The 12,185-nt window shown below is 45.2% G+C and overlaps 1 protein-coding gene and 1 long non-coding RNA gene across 4 annotated transcripts in view; both read left to right on the plus strand.

Moving 5' to 3' along the window:
• Window positions 1-849: 849 nt before the first annotated feature.
• LOC309855765 lies at window positions 850-8,990 on the plus strand. Its single transcript, XR_014306984.1, has 3 exons — window positions 850-915; window positions 3,015-3,090; window positions 7,171-8,990. It is a non-coding gene; the product is annotated as an uncharacterized lncRNA (long non-coding RNA).
• Window positions 8,991-10,707: 1,717 nt separating this feature from the next.
• Window positions 10,708-12,185, plus strand: part of KLHL13 (kelch like family member 13) — a 200,694-nt gene continuing 199,216 nt past the window's right edge. For 2 of the 3 annotated variants that reach the window (XM_082716339.1, XM_082716340.1), the window contains exon 1: window positions 10,709-11,024. The gene's annotated coding sequence lies outside the window, so the exon portion shown is untranslated. Of the gene's footprint in view, window positions 11,025-12,185 lie in introns of all 3 variants that reach the window. The other variant, XM_082716335.1, reaches the window with a different exon arrangement.

Below are 12,185 nucleotides of genomic sequence, written 5' to 3' on the forward strand. Positions count from 1 at the left end.
TCTGTCTGTAGAATAAATAAATAAAATCTTTAAAAAAAAAAAAAAAGAAGAGACAGAAACACCTTCTGCCTCTAGTAAGAGGAGGCAGAAGGTGTTTCTGCTATGCTGATGAGAGGAATAGGTCCTAACTAATGACATGGAAGACTTACATAGCCCTTCCTGTGGACCGGGCATTATTCTAACTGTATTTACCTGTAATGACTTATTCAGCCTTTATGGGAATGCTATAGATAAGGAACGAATACCATTCCCATTTTACTCAATACTGCACGTGGGCAAAAAGTGATTCAGTAATTTGCCTGAGGTCGCAGTGAGTGGCAGAGCTTGGATTCAAACCCAGGTCAACTTTGCCCTTCACTACCTTGCACAGGTGTGTGTGCATTACCACCTGGATGGACAGAAAAAACTTGTTAGGGAAAATGACCCTTGAATTGAGGCTTGGTAAAAGGAGAAGCTGTTTGTTAGGATGGCAAGAAGGGGGTGATCCTATTATGGTGATCCTAACAGAGACCTGGCAAAATGGAGCAGTTACCCCCAAAATAAACAGGTTCATGAGAAAGGAGAGGGGAAGATGGAAAGAGGGAGAACAGAGTAGGCCATTCAGAGCTCCAGGGAAGGAAAAGGTTGGGAAAGGAGAAAACTTGTAACTGCTGACAACGGGAATTTAACAGAATACCTAAGGATTCATTTACCAAAGCTCCTTCAGTCCCTTAGCCAGCCAGCCGAAAACTTAACTCTGTTCAAGTCACTGGCTGTGTGACCCAAGGCAAATCAGCTTTGTTCTCTGGGCCTCACTTTGCTCATTGGTGACATCAAGGGTCAAGAAAAAAGGGTCTTTGCGTTCCCTTCCAGAGCTGGTCTCATGATGTCTGTGGTTCTCGTGTGCGAAAAAGAAGCCCAATTTTGAACTGGTAAGTGACATTTTTAGATTCACATTTGATAAAGGTGACACTATTTTATATGGTAATACCATGGTAAATTTTTTAAAAGGCATCTTAAGCTTTAAAATTCAATACTCGCTCTGGACACTTCCATTTGGAGAGTGTTTCCTTGTGCCCCTCCACTCTCTCTTCTATGTTGAGCACACCTGTTTCTCCTTTGGTCCCGATGTCCTTCAGTTTCTCACTTGGAGGTGACCCCTTTTGTTTGCCATGGTTCTTTGGTCTCTCATCTGGCACCTAAGACTTCTAAGAGACTCAGTGCCCCTGGATTTTCTTGTTTCCATTGTTTTAACTACCATCTCTATATAAATATCTTCTGATTAAAATATGCCCTATCTTTTTTTTAGATATTATTTTTAAGTACTTTCTACACCCAGTATGAGGCTTGAACTCACAACCCTCATATCACGCAAGAGTCATGTGCTCTACCATCTGAGCTAGCCAGGGACCCCAACTACTCTACTTTCTATCTTTAGTAGATATAGTCCCCCCTTAGAAATGTCATGGCTTTTGCGACAACATGGATGGAACTAGAGCGTATCATGCTTAGTGAAATAAGTCAAGCAGAGAAAGACAACTATCATATCATCTCCCTGATATGAGGAAGTGGTGACGCAACATGGGGGCTTAAGTGGGTAGAAGAAGAATCAATGAAACAAGATGGAATTGGGAGGGAGACAAACCATAAGTGACTCTTAATCTCACAAAACAAACTGAGGGTTGCTGGGGGGAGGGGGTTTGGGAGAAGGGGTTGGGATTATGGACATTGGGGAGGGTATGTGCTTTGGTGAGTGCTGTGAAGTGTGTAAACCTGGTGATTCACAGACCTGTACCCCTGGGGATAAAAATATATGTTTATAAAAAATAAAAAATTAAAAAAAAAGAAATGTCATGGCTAAAACATGACTTTGCATCAAGTTTTCTCTGAAGCCTTTTCTCTTTTTTTTTTTTTAAAGATTTTTATTTATTTATTTATTTGACAGAGAGAGATCATAAGTAGGCAGAGAGGCAGACAGAGAGAGGAGGAAGCAGGCTCCCCGCTGAGCAGAGAGCCTGATGCGGGACTCGATTCCAGAACCCCGAGATCATGACCCGAGCCAAAGGCAGAGGCTTTAACCCACTGAGCCACCCAGGCGTCCCTCCTTTTCTCTTTATTAGAAAAAAAAAATCACCTTATTTTCTTTTTCCATGCTCAGTATGGACAAGTCGGAAAGTACAAAACAAAAAGTACAAACAAAAGAGTATAGTATATAGTTTATATTTATGTGTGTGTATATCATGATAGCATACATACTGTTTTGTAACCTATTGTGAACACCTTTCCATTTCAATACCTAAAATCATTTATCATTTTGAAAGACTGGATTTTTCAATTATATACTCATGTAATGTATTTAACCTAATTCCTGATGCTGGGAACTTACTTCCAACATCCATATCAACAGATACAACAAACAGTGTTTATATGAATTCCCATTGCTTGCAGGCACTTATCACACACAGCTGCTATACAGGTTACCTGAGCTTTGATGTATCTCCCCAAAATGATTTTATACTTTTTGAGACGAGATCTTATCTTTCTTTGTGTCTCTCATAGAGTTTAGCATTGGCCTTGCATAAGGGAGACATTCTGTAAATACTCATTGAGTGAATGGGGAGATGAGCTTCCAAGCTTGGGTGACAGGAAGGATGATACATTCATTGACAGAAAGAGGGGCATTGGTTGAGGGAAAAGAGAAGAGGGTGAATTTGACTTTTAACATGTTTAGTTTGAGGTGATGGTGGTCTTAGTTTTTTAAAAAATATTTTTTGTTGGGGCACATGAGTGTCTCAGCGGGTTAATCCTCTGCTTTTGGCTCAGGTCATGATCCTAGAGTCCTGGGATCAAGCCCCACATTGGGCTCTCTGCTCAGCAGGGAGCCTGCTTCCCCCCCCCCCCCGCCTGCTGCTCTGCTTACTTGTGATCTTTCTCTGTCAAATAAATTTTTAAAAATCTTTAAAAAATACATATTTTTAACAACACCTTGAATAGCTTAATGTGTTACCTGTTCATTTCATTTCAGGAGACTCAAGCTACAGGACAATTCCAGAGCCCTTTTGTGGTACATGGCATCCCGGATTCCTTACTAAAACAGCTTGGTTACTTATGGTGAGAATGATACGCTATTTGCTTTAATTGTTTAAAAGGTTTTATTTATTTATTTGAGAGAGAGAGAGAGAGAGCATGAGAGAGGGGAGAGTCTGAGGGAGAAGCAGACTCCCTGCTAAGCAGGGAGCCCAATGCAGGACTCTATCCCAGGACTCCAGGATCATGACCCCAGCCTAAGGCAGATGCTTAACCAACTGAGACACCCAGGAACCCTGTCTTTGCTTACTTTGATTAAAAGCTGACATTTGGGGCTCTATTTGTTCCCATTGTTCTCTAATGGTCTTAACTTGAGAACGTGCTGGAAAACTCTGAGATAAGGTGAAGGTAAAGAATGGGGGCTTCCCTTCTCTAATTTCTGGTTGCCTCTATTATATAGTCCACCAATCACAGTGTTACTGGCTTTACAATGAAAACCACAAACACATTTGTGTAGCAGGAGAAGGCATTGGGAAATTCGTTGGTGAGACCTTAGAAATTGAAGTTCCTTACCTAATATGTCTGGCTTTCCCCTTGTAGCCCCCATTAGAAATGCCAGACCATTTAGTTAGGACTCTTGGCTGCCAATAACAAAAACTTCTTGGAACTAGGTGAAGCTCCAATAATGACTAAAGTCATGATGATTCTTTTCTCAAATTCTTTTCTTATTTATTTTAAGTAATCTCTATGCCCAACATGGGGCTTGAACTCATGACCCCCGAGATCAAGAGTCACATGCTCCTCTGAGTTAGCCAGGTGCCCCTATTTCTCCAAATTCTTAATGGTTAGACTAAGATTTTTCTCATCTTGTTTAGATTCTGTGCATGCAGGCCAGAGATTAGTTCATTGATCCAGAAGTCCATATCGATACAAAAAGGGCCAATCAGAGACACTCCGGTGGACTATGGAATTGAGTTTTAGAGATCCTAGAACTCTGGATCTCTGGTTGGTCTCTTGAATAGAGGAGATATAACCTTAGGATTTGTGCCTAATCATGTCCCAGCATGAAGCTGGGAAAGTGTAAAATGCCAGTCTGTACTAAGAGAGAGTAAGGAAGTGGATTCCTTGGTAATGTACAGAGACAAAGATGAAGGTAGTACTGCCAGCTTTCTGGTCTCTGATTTGAATCCATTCCTGAGCCTTGACTTGTATCCCCCCCCCTTTTTTTTGGTATTCTTATTCACAAAAGAGAATAAAATAGAGACACTGCAATTGGGCAAGGCATATGACTGATTTGTTAACAGAGAAGGGACATACAATGAACTGCATGTATTTAACGTATACAATTTGATAAATATTGACATTTGTATATACAGGTGAAACCATTACTGTGGCAGTGATAATGAACATACCATTTCATTAACCATTAAAAGTTTCCTTGTAGGGTAGCTGGGTGGCTCAGTTGTTAAGTGTCTGCTTTGGGCTCAGATCATGATCCTGGAGTCCTGGGATCAAGTCCCAGGATCAAGTCCCACATCGGGCTCCCTGCTTAGCGCCGAGTCTGCTTCCCCTCTGACCCTCACCTTTTGCGCATGTGCTCTCTCTCTCTCAAATAAATAAATAAAACGTTTTAAAGAAAAATTTCCTTGTACCTCTTTGTCATTCTTAGTTCCCCTCACTCCCTGTTCTTATTGCCAGGCAATCACCGATCTGCTTTCTGTCCCTAAAGATTCATTTGGATTTTCTAGAATTTTCTATAAAAGGAATCATGTACCTTTTTTTGTGTGTGTGTGGCATTTTTCACTTGGAGTAATCATTCTGAGTTTTATCCAGGTTGTGATGTTTATCATGTTGTAGCATGTTGGTGGGGAGACAGACAACATTATACACTATTTCTTGTAGAAGCCTGCCAACGAGGACTGTCCGTCAGAGAATATTCTGAGCCTTTGAGGCATACATCCCTGCCTGCTGGCGTTCTCCCCTTGAATATCACACAGACAAAAGGAACTTTATAGGCAACAACCCCCACTCCCCACCCCATCCCCCCAAAAAAACCTCCAAAATCGATTGCTCCAATCTTTCCCATCTTATGAAATGACATCATCTTTCCTCTAGTTCAATGGGTCTTCCGAGTTGCTGGGTCATCCCCCTCAATAGATCTCTAATCCCTCTGTCTTTTTTTCTGTCTCTACTGCCACCACCCTATTCGAAGCTGCATGGCCCCTGGTCTGCTTACTGCAGGCTTCTTCCCAGTCTCTCTTGGCTTGGCTTTTGCCCACTGCCAACTCAGAGAAGCCATGGTGATTCTAAAACATACATTGTCTCTTCTCACTCTCATGCTTAAAAAGCTCATCGGTGGTGTCACTTGCACTTGAAGTCAACTCCAAACACTTCACCGTGGCCTGCAAGGCCCTACAGGATCTAACCTTTGCCAGTGTCTCCGACTTCCTCGTGTTCTCTTTTTCTCCCTTGATACTCAGTGGCCTCATTTTCTTTCTTTTCTTTCTTTTTTATTTTTTAATGATTTTATTTATTTGAGAGAGAGACAGAGCATGAACATGAGCATGAGCGGGCGTGGGGGAAAGCAGAAGGAGAAGCAGACGCCTTGCTGAGCAGGGAGACTGATTCTGGACTGGATCCCAGGACCCCGAGATCATGACCTGAGCTGAAGGCAGATGCCTAACTGACTGAGCCACTAGGCGCCCTGGGAAAAAAAATACAATAGTTTACTAACTACTTCCTTACAGAACAAAATCTGTACAGTCAGGAACTACTCCCTTAAGTAGCCACACAGGACTTGCTCAACTCTGACAATATTCTACCCAGATGCCCCATCAGTGGCCTCCTTTCATTCTGCAAAGGTACCAAGCTTGTTCCCACGTCAGGGCCTTTACCCATGATGAGCTTTTGGTATCAATGAAAGGATGAAGGAGAGAGGAGTGCAGCCAGAGGGCTATGAATGGGCAAGTTAAGAGGGAAACTTGCGTGTTGTTTGAAAACACTGAGTAAGAAGTCAGTTGAGACATAGAATTTGAGGACCCTTTGGGCAGTGGGGGTTTCTTTTTTTTTTTTTTTTGCCCCCATCAAAATGTTGCCTTTATTTTTTTTTTAATATAATTTTTTATTTTTTATAAACATATATTTTTATCCCCAGGGGTACAGGTCTGGGCAGTGGGGGTTTCTGTGAGTGCAGTTCTCTGTACAGTTGGGACATAGGCTGGCGCATTGAGGCAGAGAGAGGAGCTCCTCCTCCTATAGGTTTATTTTTAGAACCCTATGCTTACAGAGTCCCTGGGAAAGTTTTGATTCCTTACCCTCCAAATTCAAGCTCCTGTAGTATTAAACACACAAAAGCTGGGCTGAGAAGTCAGCTCTGAAAAGTTTTGACAGAAGCGGGCAGGGTTAGAATCTTCTCAGAGATCCCCATGCAGAGTTAGTATAGTTTATGGCTAGGGTTGTTCTTGATGTTGGAAAACCTGTACAGATCCTTTAGTTCTTTTCCTCCCTCTGACTCTTCCAGCTTGAGTTTGACCTTTCCTTGAAGCCCAGTTAAGGGCTCATTTATTCTAGAGGTCATTATCTGCCTAAGGAGGTGGGAGCATGTTGGTTTCTCTTCACGTAGCAAGTGTGTAAATTATTTCTGTGTTTAAAGACACAACCTTGCCTCCACTGCACTATACAGTGTGTGTGTGTGCACGTGTGTGTGTATTTGGCTACTTTTTTTTTTTTAATCTGGACTAGTTTCTGGGCCACACAAGAATAGAAAGCTTTCTCCTGGTTCTGTTCCTTATTCCCCTCTTTGGAGTGAAGAGCTAAGCAGACAGCCTGCGGGCTCTCAGAATACTGGTTCCATTCAGTAATGGATCAGATGAGTATTTCAAAGAAATACAAATTGAGCAGAGAGATGAAAAAGGTGTCCTCATACTTTGTGTTTGTTCTTTAATCAGAGTGAACATCATCGTAATCATGGCTTCACAGCTCTTAGGCACACAGCAGGTTTACAAATGTTTCTTGAGGCACTAGGCCTCTGCTGCCATGATTTTGTGCTCTTTGATGCACGGTGTGTGTGTGCGTGTGTGTTCCTACCTGCCTCCATGTTCTCTTTTTTTTTTTTTTTTTGGAGACTTTTTTTTTTTTTAGAGATTTTATTTGTTTATTTGACAGAGAGAGAAAAAGAGAACACGAGAATGGGAGGGTCAGAGGGAGGAGCAGACTCCCCGCTGAGCAGGGACTCCCCCCACTCCCCCTTGCGGGACTCCATCCCAGGACTCCAAGATCATGACTTGAGTCAAAGACAGGCACTTAACTGACTGAGCCACCCAGGCGCCCCTGTCATCTCTGTCTTGGTGAGTTTTTATAAATCTGTAATTAAACTGGTGCCATCAAAACTCTGGAGAGTGTGGTAGGCAGAATTCTAAGATGACCTCCAAGATTCTTGTCCTCTGGAACACATGCCCCATAAATCCCCTTCTCTTAAGTGTAGTTGAGACCTGTGCATATGCTGAGGTCACTCTGATGGTTAGGCTACATTATATGACAAAGGAGAAGAGAGTTTGAAGGTATAATTCAAGTCGCTTCTGGAGTTGCGAGTTCACCTGCTGACCAGACAAAGCCACCAGCCATGTTATCAACTGCCTACGGAGAGGGGCAGTCTCTGGAGCCTGTGGATGCTGGGAGTCTCAGTCCGACAAGTATGAGGCATTGATTTCAGACAACGATGTGAATGAGCTTGGAAGAGGACTCTGAGCTCCGTGTGTGAATGCAGCCCAGCTGACATCTTGCTTCCAGCCTTGTAAGACCCTAACCCATGCACCCAGCTCAGCCATGCCTGGACTTGGACCCATGCAAACAGAAATCTGTGTGGTTTTAGGCTGGCCTCCAGGTCCGTGGTGGGCCATTATGCAGCAATTAACAATAAGGACTATAGAGGATCCTCTAGCTGGAATTTTAAATGTTTGCCATTATATTAGTTCATTACACTGGATGGCATCAACAAAACAAAGGAGAGAAACGCATTTTCTTACAGTTCTCGTAGAGGCTACGTGTCAGAGATCCAAGAGTCAGTCAGCAAGCTTGGTTTCTCTGGAGGCCTCTTTCCTTGGCTTGCCAACTCCTCCCTGAATCCTCATGTGGTGTTTTCTCTGTGTTACACGCAGGTATGTGTCCTGATCTCCTCTTCTTAGGAGACAACAGTCATGGTGGATTGAGACCCACCCTAAAGACCTCATTTCATTCGAATTCCAGTTTTGAAGAATTCACTGCCAAATAAGATTGCATTTTGATGTATGGGGGGTTAGGATCAAACGTGTGAATTCTGGGAAGGGGCACATAATTCAGCCCATAAGAGCCATTATCCTTTTCTGTATTCTTTGTACCAATATTTTCTTTTGACTTGTTTTCTCATTTCTTGAATCTCCGTTGTATCTCCCCATTCTTTAGGTTTTTGCCGTACAATTGTATTTCAAATGCTTTTTTTAGTTCTTGACATTTTTGGGTACAGGTTAGCATGTAAATCCTTCATAATTACATCTCTAGCTTAAAGTGGCCAGTTTGAGATAAATAAAAACATCACTTTACATTTGCATATATTCTTTATGTGTTTACGAGGTGCTTTCATATGCCTTATTTGATTTGAAATCCAGAATAACACAGTGAGCAGGTCCGGCCAATATCATTATGATCCCCGCTGTAAATTCAGGAAAACACACTCAGAGAGCTGATGGGTCTAAGAATGTCACATAGGGCCTAAGTGTCTTCTAACTCTAAGTTGGAGTGTTCTGTCCACTAGATTAAATATTCAAAACATCCTAACCCAAACAGCAACTAATTCCTACAGAATAAGTGTATTTGTAATGTCTTATTCCCATCCGGTTGTTCAAATTCAGATTCTGTAATTAACCCTCTCCTTGCTATGCACCATGAACGGTTTTCTCTTTCTGTGCATAAGGACGCCTGGGCCACATCTGATTATCCCATTTTCCTGGGTTTTTTTTTTGTTTTGTTTTGTTTTTTGTTGTTGTTGGAGAATTTATTGTAAAACAACCCCACTTGAACCTTTTTATGGCAGGAGTGATACAATGACTTAGATGTGTATCAGCTCAGTTTTTACTTATTTTTAACCTGCGTGCCAGGTTTTAACATATGCTGAAATTGATTGCTCTAAACATATCACCTCAAGGAGACTGTAAACTTCTGTAACAGGTGCTATTGGTATAATGGGCATTTTGTGTGTAACGGAGGCATACGGTAATTAATGAACAAGCATGTGGAGAATCCAACGAATGCATTCCGGTTAAAATAGATGAATTGTGTTGAAAATACTGACTGGTAAAAGATAATAATGCAAGTTCCATGTGCATTTGCAGTTTCTTCTCTTCACCGGTTTGATAAAGCCTAGCCATGTGGTCATATCTTTAGTTCTAGAAAGTCTTTTGAGTAGTTGATTATTTTCAAAGTTACCTAAAACCCGCTGCTAGAATTTCAGCGTATGGGATTTGAAATACCAGGTCAGCAATGCTGATACCTCAGATCCCTGCTCCATTTACTGGTAGGCAAAAGGAGAAATACTAGGAAATAGAACGAACTACAGTCCCCATACTCACCCAGTCACTTCCTTAAGGAAAACAAAAAACAAAACGGGAATAAACTGCTTGTTTACGGCAAGCGCCCATTATTTTTCCTAGGAGGAGTCTGGAATCACAAGGAGACGAGGCAAACGGAAAGGTGTAGGAAGGCAAGGAATGAACAGAAGACCTGCAAGGGGAAAAAACAGGCTTGGCTGGGGTTTTTGTTGGGGGCAAGGCTGACCGAACTGGGAGGAGAGTCAAGATTCAGACTTAGAGTCGCAGCAGTCCTACCAGTTTGCAAGCAATAGAGCCCGACGGTTTAAGAGCCTGGGCGCTGGCTGGCATCAACACCGCTTGGGATCCCGGATCCTGCTCTGTCCCTTACCTAATTCTGTCACCTTCGCAACTTGCTGGACCTGTACGCCTCAGTTTTCTCACTTGCAAAACGGAGATGAGAATAACGTGGACCTCGTGGAGGAGCCGGGAGAGTGACGGGAATTAACAGTTCAGCGCGTGGCTTCTAGTAAACGCTCAGTAAACTGTTAAACTGCTGGATCCGTTGTTATTCTTCCTCTTTCTTAACACTCTGTACTCCCGTAGGGAGGGGGGAGCCACAAGGCGCTCAGCGCACGGGCAGGCTGGTTTTGAGGGGCGCGCCCCACGGAGGTGAAGCGGCACCGCTTCCAGGGCACGCCCCGGTGCCCGGGCCCTCGGTGAATCCGAGCGGGCGAGACAACCGCGGGCTTCCCGGAGCTGCCAGCCCGGGGGCGAGCGCGCAGCCGGCCCTGGATACTTGACAGTTTTCACCTCTCCTGCCCCCTGGGCACCACAGAAGCCATGTGGGCTCCAACGCGACCGTCCCAGTTTCGGAGGCGTGAGGGCTACTTGGAAGTCCCCCCCTCCGCCTCCTCCACTGCCCCCGCCCCTGCCCCGCCGGGCCGGGCCCACCCGCGCCGCGCACCGGCTGTGGGGGTGGAGTTCTGCTCGGACCCTGCACTCGGTCCTAGCCCCAGCTCCCCCCCACTCCGCCTCCCGCGCAGGCGCCGCCGGGGCCACCCCCGCCGCCATGTTGCCCCCGCCCGCGAGCTCGCTCCCCCCGCCCCCCTCCCCTCCTTAACTGGACTCCCGCCCCCTCCCTCTCCCCCCGCACCCCCCCACCCGTGAGGTCAGGCGGAGGCTCTGCCGCTGCGGCCGCAGCAGCTCAATCTCCCATTCCGGGGAAGCCGGGAACGGGGACTTTGGAAAATAAGTGGAGCGGCGTCCGGGTTAGGGTCCCTGCTCTCCGCCTGCGCGAGGGCGAAGTGACCAGGACGAGCCAGAGGCTGCGGAGGTGGGGGGCCGGTGTCTCGCAAGCGGGAGGGAGCCCCGGCTGCGCCGTGCGACTCGCTCTTTGGCCCTCGGAGTGCGGCAGCGGGCTGACGGACGGCGGGACGCGGGGACGCGGCAAACAAGGTGAGGCGGGGTCCTGAAGTCGCAGGGGCTCCATCATTAGCCACCTCCTCGCCTCCGGGACGCGGTGCGGCGAGGCGGTGCGCGGTGAGGAGTTACGATCTGCACCGGGGGCAGAGGGACAGGGAACCAGCTGGACTCTTCGCAAGCCCCCCCCCCCCATCCGCTTTTTCTCTCGCGTGCGGGTGCGCGCTCATCCCTGCACCTTCTCATCCCTACCTCCCGGACTCGGAGGCTCCGCCAGACGCCTGGATTCTTTCAGCACCCCGGACCCCAGTTTTCCTTTGCTTCTTTGTTATCCCTCCAAAATCTTCTTGTCCGGGCTTCGCTGTCGCTGCCCTGATGGTCTGGGGTCCCTCTGCTCGCCTCAGCCCCGCTGTCTCTTGCCATCTAACAGTTTCGGCTTTGTGCCTCTCAACCCATCCCTCCCTCAGAATCTTTGAACTTGGGAGGCTTCACTGCTTGGCTCCCGAATCTGGAGCACACTCCTCTTCCTCGAAGCTTTTAACTCCTCTCTGGATGTCTTTATCTCTGAATGTCTTGGCTTCTTTGGTTTAATCACAGTTGACTAATGATTTTCTTGGAAGCTTACTGTCTAGCCTACAGCTTACTGAAATTGATGGGAATGATCTTCTAGTATATATTAGCTAAGTAACTCTAAAGTTTCTTTCTAGGTTTCAGTAACTTAGTCCAAGATACCACAGCCGCTTGAAATGTATGTTATGTATGTTTGTGTGTCTGTTTGTATGCAATCCTAGCACATGGCCCTAAATCTGATTCTTCCTCCACTGCTGAGCAGGCCTGAGTGAGTCAGAGAGAGACAGAGAGAGACTTTTGATGTCTGCTTCCATTTCTCCATCTGCAAACTGGGATGTTCATCTTTTATTGTGATCAGATAGAATTCTAGGGGTTTGGGATACCCAGAGAGAATTCTAGACATTTAGGATAGTCACTCAAGTTAGTATAGACTGTTTACTGAGCACACTGCATGGGAACTGAAAAAATCCGGGGTTTCAGGCTGCATTTGTTGGGAGGGCACCTGCCTTAATATTTTTTTTAAGAAGCTGGAGTTTCCTAGTGTACATCTCCTATTTGCATAAACGCTCAAGAAGCAGCATTTACAAAGCACGTAGTTAGAAAAGAGATCACTTTGCTATGGACTGG

Source organism: Mustela nivalis (assembly GCF_964662115.1).
Source record: "Mustela nivalis genome assembly, chromosome: X".
Lineage (NCBI taxonomy): Eukaryota > Metazoa > Chordata > Mammalia > Carnivora > Mustelidae > Mustela > Mustela nivalis.